A 21475-nucleotide genomic window follows, 5' to 3' on the forward strand; every position below is an offset into this window, starting at 1 on the left:
CTAAGCCTGGTTCTAGAACTGGGGTCCAAAGGCAAGTATGAAATTACTATACAAGGACGGAGGTGAACACAAGAGGGACAAGGAAAGTTAGCTCAGACTCAAGAATAGAAGACAACTAAAGGGACTTCCCTGGTGGTCCAGCGGTTAAGACTCTGTGCTCCCAATGCAGGGGACCCGTGTTCGATCCCTGGTCAGGGAACTAGATCCCGCATGCCACAACTAAGAGCCTGCATGCTACAACTAAAAGATCCCACGTGCCACAACTAAAAGATCCCACATGCCACAACTAAAAGATCCTGCATGCCGCAACTAAAGATCCCGCACACCACAACAAAGATCCCATGTGCTGCAACTAAGACCCGGCACAGCCAAATAAATAAATAAATATTAAAAAAAAAAAGACAACTAAAGCTGCTGTTATAGTCTGAATGACATTCCATTATCCATTTCCTGAAAGTGTAACTATTAAGACCATTTCCAGGGCTTTCTCTTACATCTCAGTATTTATAAGATAAATCCGCATTACTTAAGGTAACCAGGAAAAACCTAACACTCTTAAACCTTTTCTACCTTCCCAACAAACCAATAATCACGATAATCTGAAAAGATTATTTTTTTAAATGCAATGAAGTGTCAAAAACCTATTTCTAAATGATAGCCTTTGACAACTCCAAAATCTAGCATCCAGTTTCCCACGGTTAAAGCAAACTGTCTTTATAACTAAATGTGTTGACTACGTCTACACAAACTTTAAGTGATGTAGTATCTCTCAAATTCAGCCTTCCTATTATCAACCAGACACAGGACTTTGCTACCACTAAGAAGGCTGTGGTTTCCAGCTTAAAGATGACACAATTGAAAGGTTCTGAACGGCCATTTAAAATAGTCTCTAGAAAGAATAACTCGAATAAAAAGTGTTTTGGTAAAACAAGCATCAAATTAGTAACCCACCATTTAAATTCTAGACCTACTTCTGCCACTAACTAGCTATGTGACTTTAGCTAACCTAAACTAGGCTTCATCTTTACCTGTAAAACAAACACTATAAGTCTCTAGGGCTTTACTAATTGTAACATTCTTTTAAACTTATGGTAAGAATGTTTGCTAAATGCAGACAAATCATCATGTATGCGTTTTCTAGAGCTTCAAAGAATTTTATAAATGCCAATAATGCCTGTCCACGGCTCTCTCCTCCCAAAAAGTTACATATGCAAAATCTAAAAATAAACAAAACAACATTTTCTTGAGACAGTTTTCCAAAATACTTTTTAATATGGTAACATATTACATGCTAGAACTTTAACTGAGGTATAATTTATATATACTAAGTTCACTTTTAAGTGTACACTTCTGAGTTTGAAAAGCACATAGTCATGTAAACACCACCACTGTCAAGATATAGAACAGTTAACAGACAATATAGAACACCACAAAAAACTCCCTCCTACCCTGTGTAGTTAAACCATCCCCCCACACCTTGGCAACCACTAGTCAGTTTTCTGTCCCTTTAGTTATGTTTATTCTAAAGTATCATTAAAATGGAACCATACAGTATGTGGCCTTTTGAGTCTGGCTTCTTTCACTTAGCATAATGCATTTGATACCCATCCATGTTGTTGCATGCACTGCCAAATAGTGCTCCATTTTTATGAATGTACCAAAGTTTATCAATTCACCAGCTGAGATTCACCTGGGTTTGTTTCCAGTTTGGGGCATTAGCATATAGATTTGTGTGTGACTACAAGTTTTCATTTCACTTGAGTAAATACCTAGGAGTAGAACTACTGGATTATTATGTTAACTGTATGTTTAACTATATATAAGAACCTGCCAAACTGTTTTTTAAAAAGACTATACCAAAAATGAATAGGTTGTTTAATGGTTTTAAGGAAAAGTAAGTTTAGATCTTATGTCACAAACTTCATAGAAAGATCCTAAATAGATCCAGAGGAAATTATTTATCAGAGGAAATTATTTTCCTATGTCCTATTTATAGGAAGTAGGAGTTAACAAAGGAAGTTGATTTAATAATAAATATTCATATTGATAAATATCTGTATTTATCAAATAGACAAAAAAGATTTTTTAAGACTTTAAAATATGTCATGTTTTACACAAAAATAAACTCAAAATGGATTAAAGACCTAAATGTAAGGCCAGACACTATCAAACTCTTAGAGGAAAGCATAGGCAGAACACTCTATGGCATAAATCACAGCAAGATCCTTTTTGACCCACCTCCTAGAGAAATGGAAATAAAAACAAAAATTAACAAATGGGACCTAATGAAACCTCAAAGCTTTTGCACAGCAAAGGAAACCATAAACAAGACGAAAAGACAACCCTCAGAACGGGAGAAAATATTTGCAAATGAAGCAACTAACAAAGGAATTATCTCCAAAATTTACAAGCAGCTCATGCAGCTCAATATCAAAAAGCAAACAACCCAATCCAATATACAGATTGCCAACAAACATATGAAAGAATGCTCAACATCATTCATCATTAGAGAAATGCAAATCAAAACTACAATGAGATATCATCTCACACCTGTCAGAATGGCCATCATCAAAAAACCTAGAAACAATAAATGCTGGAGAGGGTGTGGAGAAAAGGGAACCCTCTTGCACTGTTGGTGGGAATGTAAATTGATACAGCCACTATGGAGAACAGTATGGAGGTTCCTTAAAAAACTACAAATAGAACTACCATATGACCCAGCAATCCCACTACTGGGCATATACCCTGAGAAAACCATAATTCAAAAAGAGTCATGTACCAAAATGTTCATTGCAGCTCTATTTACAATAGCCAGGACATGGAAGCAACCTAAGTGTCCATCAACAGATGAATGGATAAAGAAGATGTGGCACATATATACAGTGGAATATTACTCAGCCATGAAAAGAAATGAAATTGAGTTATTTGTAGTGAGGTGAATGGACCTAGAGTCTGTCATACAGAGTGAAGTAAGTCAGAAAGAGAAAAACAAATACTGTATGCTAACACATATATATGGAATCTAAGAAAAAAAAAAAAGGTCATGAAGAACCTAGGGGCAAGACGGGAATAAAGACACAGACCTACTAGAGAATGGACTTGAGGATATCAGGAGGGGGAATGGTAAGCTGTGACAAAGTGAGAGAGTGGCATGGACATATATACACTACCAAACGTAAAATAGATAGCTAGTGGGAAGCAGCCGCATAGCACAGGGAGATCAGCTTGGTGCTTTGTGACCACCTAGAGGGGTGGGATAGAGAGGGGTGGGATAGGGAGGGTGAGAGGGAGGGAGGGAGACGCAAGAGGGAAGAGATATGGGAACATATGTATATGTATAACTGATTCACTTTATTATAAAGCAGAAACTAACACGATTGTAAAGCAATTACACTCCAATAAAGATGTTAAAAAAAAAATGTCATGTTTGAAATCACAGTTGTAAGCTCTATAGGGACTTCCCTGGTGGTCCCGTGGCTACGACTCCGCACTCCCAATGCAGGGGCCCGGGTTTGATCCCTGGTCAGGGAACTAGATCCCACATGCTGCAACTAAAGATCCTGCATGCCACAACTGAAGATCCCCCATGCCACAACGAAGATCCCAAGATCCCGTGTGCCGCAACTAAGACCCGACACAGCTACATAAATATTTTTTTTAAAAAAAAGCTCTATAGGTCACAACTCTGTCCGTGTGTGCACCCACTTCAATCTAGCTAGAGTGTGGGTTTAAACTGTCTATTTAGAATGGAAGGTTCCAAGTGGTTAAGTCTTCACAAATTCTGGTCATTTGGAACATAAATGAGAAAGACATAATAAAAAAGATTTGATCTTTCCAACTCACTTGTTCAACTGGCCGTCAGAAACAATTCTTAGTTCTTAGGACTTCCCTGGTGGTGCAGTAGTTAAGAATCTGCTTGCCAACACAAGGGACATGGGTTTGATCCCTGGTCTGGGAAGATCCACATGCCATGGAGCAACTAAGCCCGTGTGCCAGAACTACTGAGCCCGTGCACCGCAGCTACTGAAGCCCATGCATTCTAAGACACATGCTGCAACTATTGAGCCCACGTGCTGCAACTACTGAAGCCCCAGTGCCTAGAGCCCGTGCTCTGCAACAAAGAGAAGCCACCGCAATGAGAAGCCCACACACCACAATGAAGAGTAGTTCCCACTCACCGCAACTAGAGAAAGCCCATGCACAGCAACAAAGAGCCAAAGCAGCCAAAAAGGGGAAAAAAAGAAGAAATAATTCTTAGTGCTTAATGAGAGGACCTATTTATGAAAGTCTCCACTTGGTCCTTATCAAATCTCCTGGTTTCACTCCCCCCTTTTTTTTTAGGTTGGGGGGGGCCTCACCAAATGGCATGCGGGATCGTAGTTCCCTGACCAGGAATCAAATCCTTCCCCCCTGCAGTGGAAACACAGAGTCTTAACCACTGGACCACCAGGGAAGTCCCTCTCTTTTTTATCCAACTAAGATTTCACAGTCCAACAATATAATCACTCCTTGAACTCAATTCAATGTTTCCCATGTCTCTCTCCTTCTCTCCTAGCAAAATTCCAGCTAACCTTCTCCAAGACTGCAACAGAGCAGTGGAATCTTGAAGAAGATAACATATCCAGGCAGAATGGTTGTCATAAATTCACACTTAACAACTTCAACCAAGTTCGTGCACCTGACAAACAGTGAGGCCAAACAAACCAAAACATCGGAGTTTGGAGTGAAGAAAAATTTATTGCAAGGACCAAGCAAGGAGGATGGGGCAGCTCATGCTCAAAACGCCCTAACTCCCTGATGGTTTTCAGGGAAGAAGTTTTACAGGCAAAATTGCAGGGAGGGCTGCAGGGTGTGTGACCTTCCTCTGAGTGGTTGGTGATGAGGTAACAGGTGTTGTTCTAGGAATCTCAATCATCAGCCTCTGGTTCCAACCAATCTGGGGTCCACGTGCTTATGCTTAGCCTGAAGTTACCACACTCCACCTGGGTGGGGGGCCTTAGTTCCTACAGAACTCAGAGGTATGTATGTATCAAATTGCTATGCACATCCTCTGAGGAAGAACCAGGACTCTGCCCATCATTGCACTGTGGCTTCTTTCTGCATTCCTACACACCCCCAATTAACAACTGTTTGAATCTGCCCTTCGGAACTCAGGGAAGGTCTAGCAGACTGAAAGCCTTTTTTCTACAAACAAGAAACAGGGACAGGGAAAGATCTCTGTGCCTGGGAGGGCCCCACAGGGTCCCGCCCAGTTTCAATATTGCTCTAAAAGTTCCCCGTAGTTGCTGCTTTATACTTTTTCCTCAGTTCTTAAACATCTCTCCCCTCCTCTCCATTTCCTCCCAACTCTTTTTTTTTTTTTAATTTATTTATTTTATTTATTTTTGGCTGCATTGGGTCTTTGTTGCTGCGTGCAGGCTTTCTCTAGTTGTGGCGAGCAGGGGTTACTCTTCATTGCGGTGCACGGGCTTCTCATTGCGGTGGCTTCTCTTGTTGCCGAGCACGGGCTCTAGGCGCACGGGCTTCAGTAGTTGTGGCAAGCGGGCTCAGTAGTTGTGGCACGTAAGCTTAGTTGCTCCACGGCATGTGGAGTCTTCCTTGACCAGGGCTCAAACCCATGTCCCCTGCATTGGCAGGCGGATTCTTAACCACTGCGCCACCGGGGAAGTCCCCCTCCCAACTCTTTTAATTTGACACTTTCATTAAGAAAATGGAAGCTACACGCAAGAAACTATGATAGGCAACTGTGGGAGTTACAAAGAATAAGTCAAAGTAACACGGATCCTGTTCCCAGTATGTACATAATCTAGTTAGGGGGAAAAATGTAAACTTAACTATAATGCAAAGCAGACAATATGCCATATAACATTGGTATAAAGTGCTAAAGAATCAAAAGAGAAAGAAAAAATGTAGAGAAAGTGATAAGAAAGCCCTCATGTAAGGAGATGGTTCTATTATGGCTTGGAAGGACAACAAAGAAAAAGCATTCAAAGCAGACCAAACAACCTTAATGAAAAGACAAAAAGGGAGAAAGTAAACGGTATATAAGGAGAGGAGGTTAAAAAGATCAATGCAGCTAGAACATGAGGAACTACAGAGTTCTACTGCAATGTTTGATAATGGTAGTTAGGAAATAGGAAACAAAATTTTCAGTGAGTGTGATATAGAACTCAACTTTATCCACTATAAAATGAAAATATGGAGTATTTTCAAGTAAATGAAAACAAATGTCCTTTCCAGGTCTAAATTCCAAATGATGAAGCTTATACAGACAACTAGTTTTAAAGTAAAAGATACTCATAAAGCATGTTTCATCAATTTCATGTGAAATTTATCATGACTTTTAAAGTGGTTTTAAACTATTTGTCTAAACTACAATTTTTCAAAAATCCTGCTTACTCTTTCCAAAACTGTAACCAAAGGGAGTATGGAATGGGGCAGGGAGTGGGGGAAGCATTCAAGATATTTAATATTACACCTAGCCTAAATTTCAAAGTAATTTAATTAAACATTTCCACAAGGAAAAGCCAAGTATTTTAGTGGTATTCTCAAAAGTCAAGAGTCATATTTTTACTGATATTAACTTGTGACACGTTGTTGTCCATAAGCTTTATAGAACATAACTGGCTGTTGTTCATTATACTCATTCAATAAGTAAGTATTGATTACCAAGCAGTATTACAGTACTACACACAAAATCACAGAATTTTATAGGCTAACAGAGAGAAGAAAAATCAAGATAATTTTAAAGAATAATGAACTGGGGGGATGGGGCCTCACCATACCAGATATCTAAATTTATTACAAAGCTACAGTAAATAAAGACAGTGTAGTACTGCCTCATGGATAGGCAAATAGAGAGAGCATAAAAGCAGGCCCATGCGTATACAGAACATGACATATGACTTAAGATTCTCACTGTAGGGCATTCCCTGGCGGTCCAGTGGCTAGGACTCGGTGCTTTCACTGCCGAGGGCCAGGGTTCAATCCCTGGTTGGGGAACTAAGATCCCACAAGCCACATGGTGTGGCCAAAAAAAAAAAAAAAAAACAGATCCTCACTATAGATCAGTGAGGAATGGATGCTACTCAATAAATGGGGTGTTAGTACTACTTATTTTCTATATGGAAAAACTGAATTATATTCATTGTATTATTCACTGTAATTTTTAGAATAATTTAAATATTTCAGCATCAGAAAAACTTTAAAGATCTAGTCCAATGACTTCACTTTATTAAAGAAGAAACAAAGACCCAGAGAAGTTAAAATATTTAGCCAAATCACAGAGTGTGGCAGCACAGGAATTAAACTCGTATCTCATGATTTATTCATTCGGGAATTGGCATTCCCTCATTTAATACACACAAAATACTTCCCACCCACCCCAGCTTCAAGTTACCCATGATATCAACATATCAACAGACACAAATCAGAACTGGAGGAAGCCACAAAAGGTATGGTGAAGGAAAAAGCCGATACTTCTTTCATTTTCTTCCATCTCCAAATCTTCTTTCAGGGAAATTAACCAAAAAATATAGTCCTCCCCTCAAAGATTAATCTTATCTAAACCCAAACTAATGACAAAGAAGTGTTCCATGGGTCAGTATGCAGGGGTTTCAGAAAGAAAGAAAAGAATGTCAAAAACTGTGATTCCCCATCATAAATATCTATGAACATTAAGTATTTTAGATAGTGCTGTTATTAGGCCCAACATTTTTCAGGCACAAGTTCCATCAACCTCATATCTCACTCAGTTTGTTTCCAGAGGATGTTAAACATTTACACTTAGAGATTTTCACAAAGACCAGTTAAACAAACACTACTAAAGACTGTCCAAAAATAAATGCTCCAATTCCAAGAGTCAATTAAGGTATAGAGAGAAATGACATCTTCTCTAGGAAAGCACTCAATCTCAGGTTACTAGGGTTTCCATCATCTGTTAATTCAGATAAAACTTTCCTTCCATAAATCACCCCCCGGGATACATGACAGGAGTATTGATAGTGAAGGGAGAGAGACTGGTAGACAGCCTATGTTCAAACTTAGAAATCCCAGTTTAAACTCTTGACCACCACTACCACACATTCTATAAAGAATGCAAAATTGACCGCATTTGATTCAATTACTTTAGCACTGAGGGGTAAGAATATGAGTCCATCACTTGCTCTATGATTTGGGGCAAACTGCTTAACCTCTGTGCTTCAGATTCCTCAACTGGAAAGTAAGGATAATAACAGTACCTACTCTCGTAGGGATTATTGTAAGGATTAAATTAGTGCATGTAAAGCACTTCGAGCAAAGCCTGGAATACAGTGTTAGCTGTTGGTAGTATTATTATTATTACCTGATACCCTTACTAGACTATCAGTTCTCACGTGTGGCTCAAATACAGAATAGTTTTTGAGCCAGATCATGCAATATTAATGTTCCCGAATCAATGATTCAATTGCAAAAATTCAAAAAGCAGCTCTACAACACACAGTCTGAAGTCTTGCTTTTGAATCATTTACTTATCAAAGTTCTCACAAATATTAATCAACAGCAAATGTTTACTTAACTCCAAGAAACCACTATGAATTATCACTATGATATGGAACTTCTGAAAAATCTTATACTTGAAATATTTTTCATTTTACTTTTAATTACAAATAGATCTCTGATCTTACAAATCAGATTAAGTCTAGATCCATTATATAGTAATAAAACACACTGAACCTTCTGTTAAAGTATTTACTATCAATCTGCAAATTTGCCTTTGTAAAAGATTTCAACCAAAAAAAAAAGTCAGTAAGTGCTCAACATCTTTAGTCACCTGGAAATTGCAAATTAAAACCATTCTAAGATATCACTTTACACCCATTAGAATGGCTAAAAGTCAAAAAGACTAACAACCCAAGTGGTGGCAAAGACATGGAGCAACTGGAGAACCATTCAGCAATTGCTTATAAAGTTAAACATATATCTGCCCTGTGACCCAACAATTCCACTCCTAGGTATTCGACCAAGAGAAATGAAACATATGTTTAAAAGACTTGTACAAGAATGCTTACAGCAGTCTTATTCATAACAGGCAAAAAAAACAAAAACAAAAAAAACAGAAATAATGCAAATGTCTATCAACAGGAGAATGGAAAAACAAAGTGTATTATATTCATAAAATGGAATACTATGCCACCTAGGAAGTTATCTGGTGTTTACAAAAATGTTTTGAATTTACTATTCAGTGAAGAAGCCTTATTTTTATTTTCTTCAAATTCTCTCTCATTTTAAAATGCATTTTAAACAATCCCTAAAGATAATTTTTATTCTGAAAATAACCTTATTTTTTGTTTGTTTAGTAACTAACTTGAGTTTTCTTGCCACAATATAAACTTTTGAGAAATGTTTTAATTGGTGCTTTTAAGAGGCAAATAAATCCCAGGGTTTTATTAAATGATTCTCCCACAGAAACTCTTAAATGTATTTGCACATACATATTTTTTTTTCTTATGCATTCCTGGTGCATGTTCATCCTGAGTAGAGTTCTCTCTCCAGAAATTACCCACGTATAGAAATAAGACTGGCTTAAAAGACTGGCTACTGTGATGGAAATGGTGCCTTAGGGAGATACAACTTGGACTTGAGGTAAATTAAATAGTTAACAAACTGTGGTTTAGAGAATGCTTTAATGGCATTTTATTTTAAAGGCCATACCATTGCTGTAATTTTCTATTGGTTATGGTTTCCTTAGTAATAAAAGTGTACAAAACAAAATGAATCTCAAAAACATGTTAAACAAAAGAAGTCAGATAAAAAGAGTACATATGGGGTTTTGGTTTGTTTTTTGGTTTTGGGGGGGTTTTTTGGCCGCACCACGCGGCATGCAGGATCTTAGTTCCCTGATCCTCGAACCATGCCCCCTGCATTGAGAGTGCAGAGTCTCAACCACTGGACCACGAGGGAAGTCCCAAGAGTAGATACGGTATTACTGCATATATATGAAATTCAAAAACAACAGTAACTTAACTTAAAGGAAATACTTAAAGGTTAAAGATCATATTTAAAATATTTGGTTAGTGATCGAATAAATTCAAATTTAAGAAATCAGTTACTATTTTCTCTTTATGTTAACATTTTAAATATTTAAAATACTTTAAAAGGTATATATCTCAATCTTATGTATCGCTAATGGGAATGTAAATTGGTCCTACAACCTTTCTGGAGAGCAACTGTGCAATGTTTTGCTCTCTTCAAAGCCCTAAGAAATGTATACCTTGACTTGATAGTTCCATTTACAGGAATCTATCTTAAAAATACAGAAATGTGGGACTTCCCTGGTGGCGCAGTGGTTAAGAAGCCGCCTGACAATGCAGGGTACACGGGTTTGAGCCCTGGCCTGGGAAGATCCCACATGCCGCAGAGCAACTAAGCCTGTGAGCCACAACTACTGAGCCTGCACTCTAGAGCCCAAGAGCCACAACTACTGAAGCGTGCGCCTAGAGCCCGTGCTCCGCAACAAAGAAAAGCCAGTGCACCGCAGCGAAGAAAAGCCCCCGCTCTCCACAACTAGAGAAAGCCCGCGGGCAGCAACGAAGACCCAACGCAGCCATAAATAAATAAATTTATTTTTTAAAGAACACAGAAATGTGGACAAAGATTTGGGTTTCGCATATTCACTAAAGTTTTGTTTATAATAACTGGAAATTAACAATCTAAATGTGAACACTATGGACACTGGCTGTATAAATGATGTATCCATTATTGGAATATTCTTCAGCTCTTTTAAACTGTTTTCAAATAATTGTAATGATATTAAAATGTATGTTAATAAAATGTATGTTAATAAAAGTGTCTGGATTTTATTGTAAGAACACAAGTGATACCCCTCACTAACTAGGTCTACTGGAGGGGGAAAAAAAGACCAAAAGAGTATTCATTAAAGAAACACACCATTAGTATTATATTATTTCAGATACGAACAGCCAACTCAGCAAATGAAGTCAAAGTCCTTCAGGGTATGCTAACAAATCTATAACAAGAAAAACTCACAGAATTCAATGCAGTGCAAATATATATCAATCATATTTAATTTGAACTGGGGAAAATAATTAGATAATTTAGTGATTTTCCACAGGACTGAGCTCAGCTCTTTTACAAAGCAACAAAAGAAGAAGGGAAAGGCACAGCAAGAAGTCAAGCCAGCAATCTGATTTCCCAGGAAATTAGCTCTTTCTTGGCAAAGTACTGGCCTCATATTCTAAAGAAGAACTCTACAGAGATGAGACACAAAAAATTCAAATACTCCGTAAAAGATGTATACTTTTCCCTTTGCTTGTAAGGCCTCCAAAAGAGAATAATTAATGCCTCTTAAAACAGGAAAAAAGTTAAAAGCCCAATTTAGAGTTAAATGTTCTATAAATAATGTTTCTTTCAAAATGCTAAGTAATCTCACAAGTTGTAAAATAACTGTATTTTTATTATTTTTTAAATGGAAGGAAAATACCATGCTATTTCTAACCTTCAACTAGTATTACAAGGAAAAGGAAACTTTGATATTATTGATATTAATTCTGGATTTTAAATTTACCAAGGTTAACAAAAATACTTATAATTTCTCTATAATGTTTTCAATCGTCACTATAAAACATTTCCTTCAATCTCCAACTTAAAATAAAAAAGCCTTAGTATTTGATCTTCCTTCAGAAAAAGACTATCTGTTAATAGTCCAAAAGAAGAGTCTTCTTAAGATAAAAAGGTAATAGGATAGGTGAGTTAAAGAAGGAAACGGGGGGAGGGGTAGGAAAAGGGGCCATAATAGAAGCTTTTCTTCTTTTAAGTCACATGTTTAAAAATCTGACCCTGATTTCCATTAAATGGTCCAGCACTGAAGCTTCTGCAGAACTATGGGACATGGTTGCCCAGTAGGCAGAAAAATGGCAGCTGAACTTCATATAGTATTCAAGTATAAAGTAATGTAAGGATGAAATTAGACAACCATATATTTAAATCAGCGGGTTCATTTATAACCCATTCTTGCAACTCTAAACTGTTTCCCTCAGCACCATGACCCCAACTGCCACACTAGACCAAAAGGCCAACAAAATGCTACTTCAAAGAATCAGTAACAAAGCAGAAAATTTTATTAAACTTTTCTAACAAGCCAATAAACAAAAAGTAATGGTCTCAACAAATGGTGCTGAGAAAACTGGATAACCATATGTAAAAGAATTACGTTGGGCCCCTTCTCCATACCATACACAAAAATTAACCCAAAATAGATCAAAGAACTAAACATAAGAACTAAAATTTGTATAAACTCTTAGAAGAAAACATAGGCATAAATATTCATGACCCTGGATTAGGCGATTGTTTCTTAGATATTATACCAAAAGCACAAACATAGCGCTATATCAAAATGAAAAAGTTTTATGCTTCAAAAAAAGTTTCGTGCATCAGGAATGTGAAAATAGGGGCTTCCCTGATGTCGCAGTGGTTAAGAATCCGCCTGCCAGTGCAGGGAACACAGGTTCGAACCCTGGTCCAGGAAGATCCCACATGCCGCGGAGCAACTAAGCCCGTGCGCCACAACTACTGAGCCTGCGCTGTAGAGCCTGCAAGCCACAACTACTGAGCCCGTGTGCCACAACTACTGAAGCCCGCACACCTAGAGCCCGTGCTCCGCAACAAGAGAAGCCACCGTAACGAGAAGCCCGCGCACAGCAACAAAGAGTAGCCCCAGCTCACCGCAACTAGAGAAAGCCTGCATGCAGCAACGAAGACCTAACGCAGCCAAAGATAAATTAATTAATTAATTTTAAAAAGGAAAGGAAGAAAGTGGAAATACAAGCCACATATTGGGAGAAAATATTTGCAAATCATACATCTGACAAGGGACTTGTATCCAGAACATATAAAGGTTTTTCACAACTCATAACTCAATAATAAAAGATGACCCCGTTTTTAAATGAAGACCCAACGCAGCCAAAAATAAAAATAAATAAAGTCAATTCCAGTTTTTCTAACTGCCACATTGCTTATAATCACAGTATCTGGGATATTAGCCCTTCCTAGAAAGAGAAGTCTAATATTGTTATAATTACTAATAAAAAAAATTAACATCATCATGTGTTGAGTGCCCACTATAAGCAAGGTACTACATAAAATGCTTTTCATTTAATTCTCAGCTTAGTTAAGGAGGATAAGCTCTATTTTATAGATGACAAAACTGAGGCTACAAGAGATTTAATAAACTGCCCAATTAGTCAATTAGTAAATGACAGATCCAGGATTCAAAAACATGGTCATACAATGATAAAACTTGGATTTTTCTTCCATTCTATCATTCTTACTCAGAACACAAATGATGCTTTTTTCAATTTCATAATATGCTATTACAAATATGCTTCCGTGATCATTAGGCTATTCTATGACTCCATGAGATTCTTGGTTGAAAAAAAAGTTTATCTTGATGAAATAATCCTGGGAGCTAAAATTCCTGATAACAAAGTCAGCTATATTAAAAATAACTAGGTAAATAAACCCTTATAAATTATGCAAAGCAGTACCACATGACACAATTGAAAGGGACCCATGGAGTACTTGTGCACAGCTGACCAGGACAAAAGCATCACTTTTACTTTTCTAAGGTCAAAGGAAGTCAATCTTAAAGATATAAATTTTGCTTTTTTTGTGTCCCTGACTTCCCTGACTTTGCCTTTATTCAGGAGCCAAGCAGTGTTCTACGGCTTTAAATCCCTCTTCCTCCCCAACTGAACTGGAAAAAAACTGGATAATAATCATTTTCCTAATTAACTATATCCACCTTAATATAAACAAGTTACCACAATTAATATTTTGCTATCTAATCAGAGAACTCAAGACTTTGATCCTGAAGGTAAGATATCAGCAAGCAAGTAGGGAGAAACAGAGTTTCAGTAGAGAGGGAAAGGGAAGTCACTGAACATTAATTATTAAGCAGCCCCTTGGTTAATCCATTTAAGATGACTGGGAGTCTCTTCCTACTGCCTAATCCCAGACTCCATTAGAAAGGACAACTGGGAAGACTTGGCCTAGTTACAATTGTTGGGCACCTATTCCCAAGAACTGGAGAAGCAGAGACAAGTGTCCAGCCTTCTAAATCCACATGGTCCTGCAAAGCCTCCCATCCTAGAACTAGCAATTCTCAGTGTATTCATTTGTATTCTGACACGCTTTCCTGAGAGGAACACAACAAAGAAAGAGTTCTAACAAGCACAGCGAAATATATGTCCGTGCGAGAATGTTGCAAATAGGATCATCCTCCTTTACATATGTCACTCCAGGAAAACTGCCAAGAAAGGCTCACTCCTCTAGACATACTTCCTGCAGATCCTCTGACTCCTCCTCAAACATATCAGTATTCTCCTCATTCTCCCTTAGCCTCAATCCTTTTGCCCCAAGATTTACAAGTGCATATTTTATATTCTCAAAAATATATGGCAATAGGATAATGACATCCTATTTATCAGTACCTGTGTCTCGTATCTGAACAAACGTCCTAAAGCCTTATATAGAATTTCCATCTTTAATAATGAGATTTCCAATACATTATATTACTGAATATAAATTTTCTTTGCAAATAAATTTTTCTTTCTTTTCAAAAAATTGTATTTCTTTTCAAATAAAGGATTTATCATAATGTCAACATAAAAAATAATATAACAAAAAAAATTTAAGGAGTACAACTGTTTCCTTTCTCCCTAGCCCCACCAAGGAAACATATATCAGAGTTCAGAAACTGGCAGAATTAAAGATCCATTCCATAGAAATCAAAATTTATTAAACACAATACATGTATTTTGGCAAGTCCAAAATAAAACGTAACTTTCCGGGCTTCCCTGGTGGCGCAGTGGTTGAGAATCTGCCTGCTAATGCAGGGGACACGGGTTCGAGCCCTGGTCTGGGAGGATCCCACATGCCGCGGACCAACTGGGCCCGTGAGCCACAACTACTGAGCCTGCGGGTCTGGAGCCTGTGCTCCACAACAAGAGACCGTGACAGTGAGAGGCCCGTGCACCACGATGAAGAGTGGCCCCCGCTCGCTGCAACTGGAGAAAGCCCTTGCACAGAAACGAAGACCCAACACAGCCAAAAATAAATAAATTTATTTATTTAAAAAAAAAACAACATGTAGCTTTCCAAGTACTCTATTAAAAGACTTTTTTTAAGGTAATAAGTTTACCAAGGGACCTTTTCTGATAAAAGGAATTCTCCCAGCAAACTAAAAACCAGATGTTGGGGTTCTGTACTTTCACAGAACTAGATTTTCAGGCAGCACATTTCCATTAGGATTTATTGTATGAGTAGTTGAAGAGAAAGAAGCAGAGAAAGCAGATCAGAAGCGATGTGTAAAAGACAAAACTTTATTGAAATAGAAAATAAACTTAATGAACTAGTGTTAATTGAACTTCCACTTTTAAAAACCATTTACCTGAATAATCTTTGAAACTGGAAAATGAGCCTCACTAAATTGTACCATCAAGAGCAGTTTCTCTGGGATTTAAAAACCACCATTTTTTCAACTACAAATTAACAAATCTCACTGTAAAAACGGTTGAGCAATCAGAGATATTCCTAGATAAGTATGATTAAATTATGGGTGAATAATAAGTCAACTGAATAAAGTCCATTCATTAAAAAGCAAGTAAGTAATCAAACTAGTTAATGTCCACAATTATGACGAATGAATTTTATATTTTTCCCACACTCGATTACTAAGATTTTACATTCTTCCATCAGTTAGTAAAGAACTGAATGATCGGGCTTCCCTGGTGGCGCAGTGGTTGAGAGTCCACCTGCTGATGCAGGGGACACGGGTTCGTGCCCCGGTCCGGGAAGATCCCACATGCCGCAGAGCAGCTAGGCCTGTGAGCCATGGCCGCTGAGCCTGTGCGTCTGGAGCCTGTGCTCCGCAGCGGGAGAGGCCACAACAGTGAGAGGCCTGCATACCACAAAAAAAAAAAAAAAAAAAGAACTGAATGATCTATACAAAAGTGCCCATCAATTGTACAATGACTTAACCATTTTGGTGGTAGGGATACTACATTTAACTCAAAGCAAGTAATTCAAAAGCTTTCATCCTTGGAACCTCTGTCACAAAAATTAGTAAATTTGTTTTATAAAAAGACTGCTTATGTTTTTCAACTCAAAAATGAAATAATTACATGTTTCATAGTCTTCCAAACAAAAATTAAAATTTTGTAAAAATATAATAAAAACATGAAGTAGAACTAAAAATTATTTTTGAGAGAAAAAAATCTAAAAATCCTTATGCAAAGCTACTCCAAAAGTTTCTTCACAATTTCATAAAACATTAATGAAAGGGTTATAAATCCCCTAGATTAAAGATTTTAAAGAGAGCTATAAGAATCTCTTTCAGTTTTCAATACTGTTTTCTCTGTCCTTACATCCATTAAAACAAACATGAATCAACTCTTTCTAAATATAAACCATCTAGTCTTACAGAAGAAAAATCAAACGAAGAACAGCACAAAACACACATATATATTCTTAATATAGCTTAAAATAAGTATATAGATTACATTTGGGTCCCTCAAACAAGTTAAATTTACAACTCTATGCCAGATCCAGATCATTCTCAAGGGAGAAAACCATCAAAACAAAAGCTCCTGCTTAATAAACTATTTACTTTGTAGTTAAAACTCTATCCCAGGTGCATCTGAGCATTATTACTATGTCTTCTCTCTTCAAAAACCTAGAAATCTAAAATACACAAGTATATCTGGTTCCCTTAAAAATGCTTTTATATTATATATTTTGTATTAAGGCCATGAAAACTTCAGAATTCCTTACTCTCTAAAAAGGAAACACCCTTTTGCTTTTCTCTTTTGAAATGTGTCTTATTTGGTTTTTGCTTACTTTCTATACAGGAACTGATCTCAAACCAGTCTATTTGTGTTGGTTGTTTACTGTCAACACATCTGTGTATACTTAGGTTTTATACAGACAGTGCTTTACAGTATACTGGTAAAAAAGAAAAGGTAAACAAGAGGGCATGAGTGAAACAAAAGTGGACCACATCTGAGAAACACCACTCAATTTCACCTCTCTACCTCAAATTCCCTTTAGTCCTCCTGTTAAAGATTTTCAGTATTTAAAAAGAAGCGCAACACAATGTATGTATGATAAGGCAAACACAGGAGAAACCAATTCAGAAACTGAAGAAATTTAATAGAATGTATCACCACCTGATAAAATTACCACAAAAAGAAAAATAAATAAACAATAAACCCAGTACCTGGATGTCCCTACTGAAGGGCTGCTTTGGCTGCACTGCATGGCTCAAAACAGTTTTACAAACTCTTTTTAATGCAAGAAATACATTTTACATTGTGACCTAGTACACACATGTATGAGCAAAATTTCCCAAAACAATATTTTTCCTTGCCACGTGCAATGGTAGTCAATTCTGTTCTATTCTATTTTTATTCTATTTTATTTTTAATCAATTTAACCCACTAAATTGATTTTATAAATTACTAATAAATCATGATCCACAGTTTGAAAAACACAGGCTTAAAATACGGCATCCCTTATACATTATTAGGATCTTTGTTTTGCAATTTGCTTCTACCTGTCTCTAGCAGAGTAGACAAGTATTTTAAGGTTGCTACAGTATTACTGTTTTCAATAAAGCAAGTGGTTCCCCTGACCAACATAAGCCATTACCTGAGATAAATGCAAACTCTCAGGCCCCATCCCAGACCTACCGAATCAGAAACTCTGGGTGGAGCCAGCAGTCTACAGTTTATCAAGCCATCCAGGTGATTCTGGTTTAAGTTAAAGTTTGAGAACAACGCATTAAAGAATTCAGGACTTTCTTTATCCTCTACACATTTAATAATCCAGTACAGTGCTTACTTTGTGCCAGTCACTATTCTAAAAGTTCCACAGATATTAACTCATGTGAAAAAGCAACCCTAAGAAGTAGGAAGTATTGTTATCCCTATTACACAGATGAAACTTCCAAACAGAGAGAGGTTAAGTTGTCAAAGCTAAGTGGTAGAACTAGAATTCAAATTTATTTCTAATTTGGCGAAAGTTAAGCCTGTTCTCTTCATGCCTCTCTTCTTTCTAAGTCCCCGGTCGCACTCCTTTAGTTCAGCTATCCCCTTTTCCCCTTTTAAATTCCCCATATTGTCAATGTCCTTATTTTCTAACATTATTGCTCGCGTCCTAAAACAAATTTCTTTTCTAAAGCATTGGAATGTAAGTCACAACCTTGCTTTTAGAACCCTTTCTCTGGTCCTAGATGGCATCTTAGTGTTATGAAGCTGAAGGTTCTACTATTTCTGAAGTCCTTAGAACCTATTAAGGGTTACTTTCTCATATCTACTGTTCCGGCCAGTTTCCACAAGACCACTAGTCTCTTCCTGAGCAACTTTCTCGCTCCCTCCTACTACACCCTACCTCCCACTCCCTTCCTACAAGGAAACAACTTCTCCCGCCCACCCCCGTGTCATTTTGCTTGACTTATCCCCAACTGAGAGAACTTCCATTCCTCAGCTAAACCCCTCACCACAGTCTCAAACCCGAGCTACCCCTCCAAAACTTTTTTCAAAACCCTAGTTTCCTGGGGACCCTCAGACCTAGGGGTTCCCAGGCCAGTCTTGAATTTCCCATCCCAGACCAGCGGTGGGGGGCAGGGCGCTCCCGTTCCTCCCCAAGCTATTCAAGGTCTCCACGGGTCCGACACTCTAAAGCTCCCCAAGAGCGCTCCTCTCTCGGATGGCCGCCTTTCTCAGGAGGATCCTCAGGTGCCTCCCTGCCTTTCCTCGACGCCCTCGCTGAGACCCCGGCCGCCCTCGGCCTCCCTTCTCCCTCGGACCCGGGCCACTCCCAGTCTCCCGGCCCCCCAGCTTTCTCCTCTCGGGCCGCTCCCGGGCTTCCCGGGTTCCCCTTCCTCCTCGCACCCAAGCTGTCCTGGGTATTCCCGAGTCACCTGGCCCGCGGACCAGGTCGTAACCGGTCACCCCGGGTCACCCCTTTCTCTGGGACCCCAGACACCCCCGTCTCCCCAAGGACCTACCCCTCACACACCGGACGCCGGGCAGTGCCCCAGACCCGCGCAGCTAAGCGTCCCAAGGGACCTCCCGGCCTGACCCGCTTGGATCTGGCCCCAGCCTACCTTGCCACCACGAACTCCGCCGCCAGGAGCCGGGCTGCTCTCCCACCAGCCCAGTCAGCGCGAACTCGCCGCCGCCGCCGCCGCCCCCGCCCTGGCCCCGACCGGGGCCCGACCCGGCCCGCAGTCCAGGCCCCCTTCCGCTGGCTTCCGCCTCAGGAGCGCCGAGCTGGAGTTTCCGCCCCGCGACTGCCCCCAGACCTTAGGTCCGCGTTACCAGTACTCACCTGCCGCTGCCCGCGGCCAACTCCAGTGCCACTGCCCCTACCTCGGGCGCCAGTAGCCACCTAGCGCCACCACCTCCCCCATGACAACAGGCCCACCCCGCTTCACACTTCCTATCTCTCCATTGGGTAGTGGGGCGGCAGCTCTCTGCTCTTATTGGTTTAGTTTACCCGTCCGTCAAAGCTTCCTTCCCACCCCTTTTCCTGACCCGGTATTACCCCCCCCTCCCGGACCTGGAGCGTCCTAGACCAAGCTTTAGTTGTAATTGGTTGATGGTTGGGCAGTTCAAAGTTCTGATAGGCTGCCGAAAGTGTCTGTTAAGTCAATTGGCAAAGTATGTGACGGCCATGGTTGGTTCTAGCTTGGGCACAGTTTGGTTGCGCAGTAGAAAGCAAGGGGCAGACGCTCACGTCCGAGGGGAAGGGTTAACTCTTTGTGGTAGAGTGTACTCTGGAAACTCGTCCCTTTCTCCAACTTCCTCCCTATAAGGAGAAGCTTATCACTGCTAGCTTACCCAGAGGGTAGTACTTACAAAACAGCAACATCAGAGGTTGTGTTTAAAAATCATTTACAACCCCTTGAGAAAAAAGCAGTGTACAGATTAAAATTTCCCCTTCTTGAGGTCCTAAGATGCCCAGTTTCCTTGACGTTCTTTCCAGAAGTCTCCATGCTAAAGGGCAAAGCACAACCGTTTATTTTGCAGAGGTCAGTCCACTTTGGTTGCAGTTAATAAATTGAAGTGGCGTGTTGAGGGTTCTCCAGCTTCCAGACTCACCCCTGGCGGGCTCCTGCGAAGTGACCGGGCAACCAACAGCAAGTTTGGACTAAATGGGCCATATTTTACCCTTGTGATGCTCTGGACAAGAGAATTCGGCTCCCGCCACTTGATTTTTATGCTCAGCAGTTCTTAAATAGCCCTACTAGTTGTGTGTCAGATACTTAAAAACTTGTCTTTTTTTCTAAACCTCTCCTCTTCCTAAGCAGTCTAAATTAGGACCATTGAAAGACTGCAGTTCCTTTCGCATATTGGCACAATGCACAAGAATAAATGATTGCATTTTTACTCATTTGGGTACAAATCACAGTAGACACTTTTGAGAAATTTGGTGTTGCTATAAAAACTCTTGCGCTCCTAGAAATATATCCATCATTAGCTTTTTGCATTTCTTTTTCATTTCCACCCCTTTTCCTGCTCCTAAATAGCAAAATGCTGGCCTAATTGTTCTTTCAATTTCTGAATCAGATTTAAATGTACCTTCCTCACAGTTCCACCTAGCATACACAAACCTGTGGGTCATGAAACATACACTCAGGAATGGACTGGGACAGGTCAAGGGTACTTCCCTCTTAAGCATCCGTTTAGTGGTTGGGGACTTTCTGTGGCACCAAGAATCTGGACTTTGCCCCTTTCTTATTCCCACTAACTCTTTGTTCCATCTCTTCTATTTACCCTTATATCCTGTTCCAGCAAGCTACAAGGAGTTTAAAACTGCATGGTTCATTATCCAAAAAAAAATTGTCTATTTTCTAACATATATTTTTAGTCAGGTTTAAATAAACTACATACCTCTATCACCAAACTAAGCGGAAATTATTCCTCCAGCAACTCTACATAACAATAAGGTGTCTTTTCCCAGTTATTTTCCGGAACTTTCCTCCCCCTTCTCTCATCCTCACCTTCCAATTTAGAAATAACCTCCCCTTCAATTCAATGACTCATAAAAAGCCTGTAAAAGGAAAGTGGAAAAGCCAAAATAACTTCAGAGTTGTCTGAATCATTCAATTGAAGGAAAGATCAGACATTGACCATGATAAGACGGAATCCAAGACAAAAGGCAAGGCTGAACTAACATCCCATAACAAAAGAAGTAACGTGTAAATGTGAAGACGCTCCAATGAGAAGGAGGTAGCAGTAAGTCCTTTACCCAGCTTTTTAATATATTACCAGCAGCTTTCTTCTCTCTAGTCTTGGCAGTGTGTCCTACCTACCAATTTTAGAGCAAGTTAGAAGGCAACTAATGTCCTGGAAGATAGGAAACAATAACGTCATAGGAGGACATGTCCATTATTATGGTACTTTGGGTAATA

The 21475-nt window shown here is 39.2% G+C and overlaps 1 protein-coding gene across 5 annotated transcripts in view; it reads right to left on the bottom strand.

Moving 5' to 3' along the window:
- NUMB (NUMB endocytic adaptor protein) overlaps positions 1-19482 on the bottom strand; it is a 178203-nt gene extending 158721 nt beyond the window's left edge. For 4 of the 5 annotated variants that reach the window (XM_029238170.1, XM_029238173.1, XM_029238167.1 and 1 more), the window contains exon 1: positions 19390-19482. The gene's annotated coding sequence lies outside the window, so the exon portion shown is untranslated. Of the gene's footprint in view, positions 1-19165; positions 19343-19389 lie in introns of those variants that run through there. The other variant, XM_029238168.1, reaches the window with a different exon arrangement.
- Positions 19483-21475: the final 1993 nt, after the last annotated feature.

Source organism: Monodon monoceros, unplaced genomic scaffold, assembly GCF_005190385.1.
Source record: "Monodon monoceros isolate NGI ecotype Baffin Bay Population unplaced genomic scaffold, NGI_Narwhal_1 Super_Scaffold_21, whole genome shotgun sequence".
NCBI lineage: Eukaryota > Metazoa > Chordata > Mammalia > Artiodactyla > Monodontidae > Monodon > Monodon monoceros.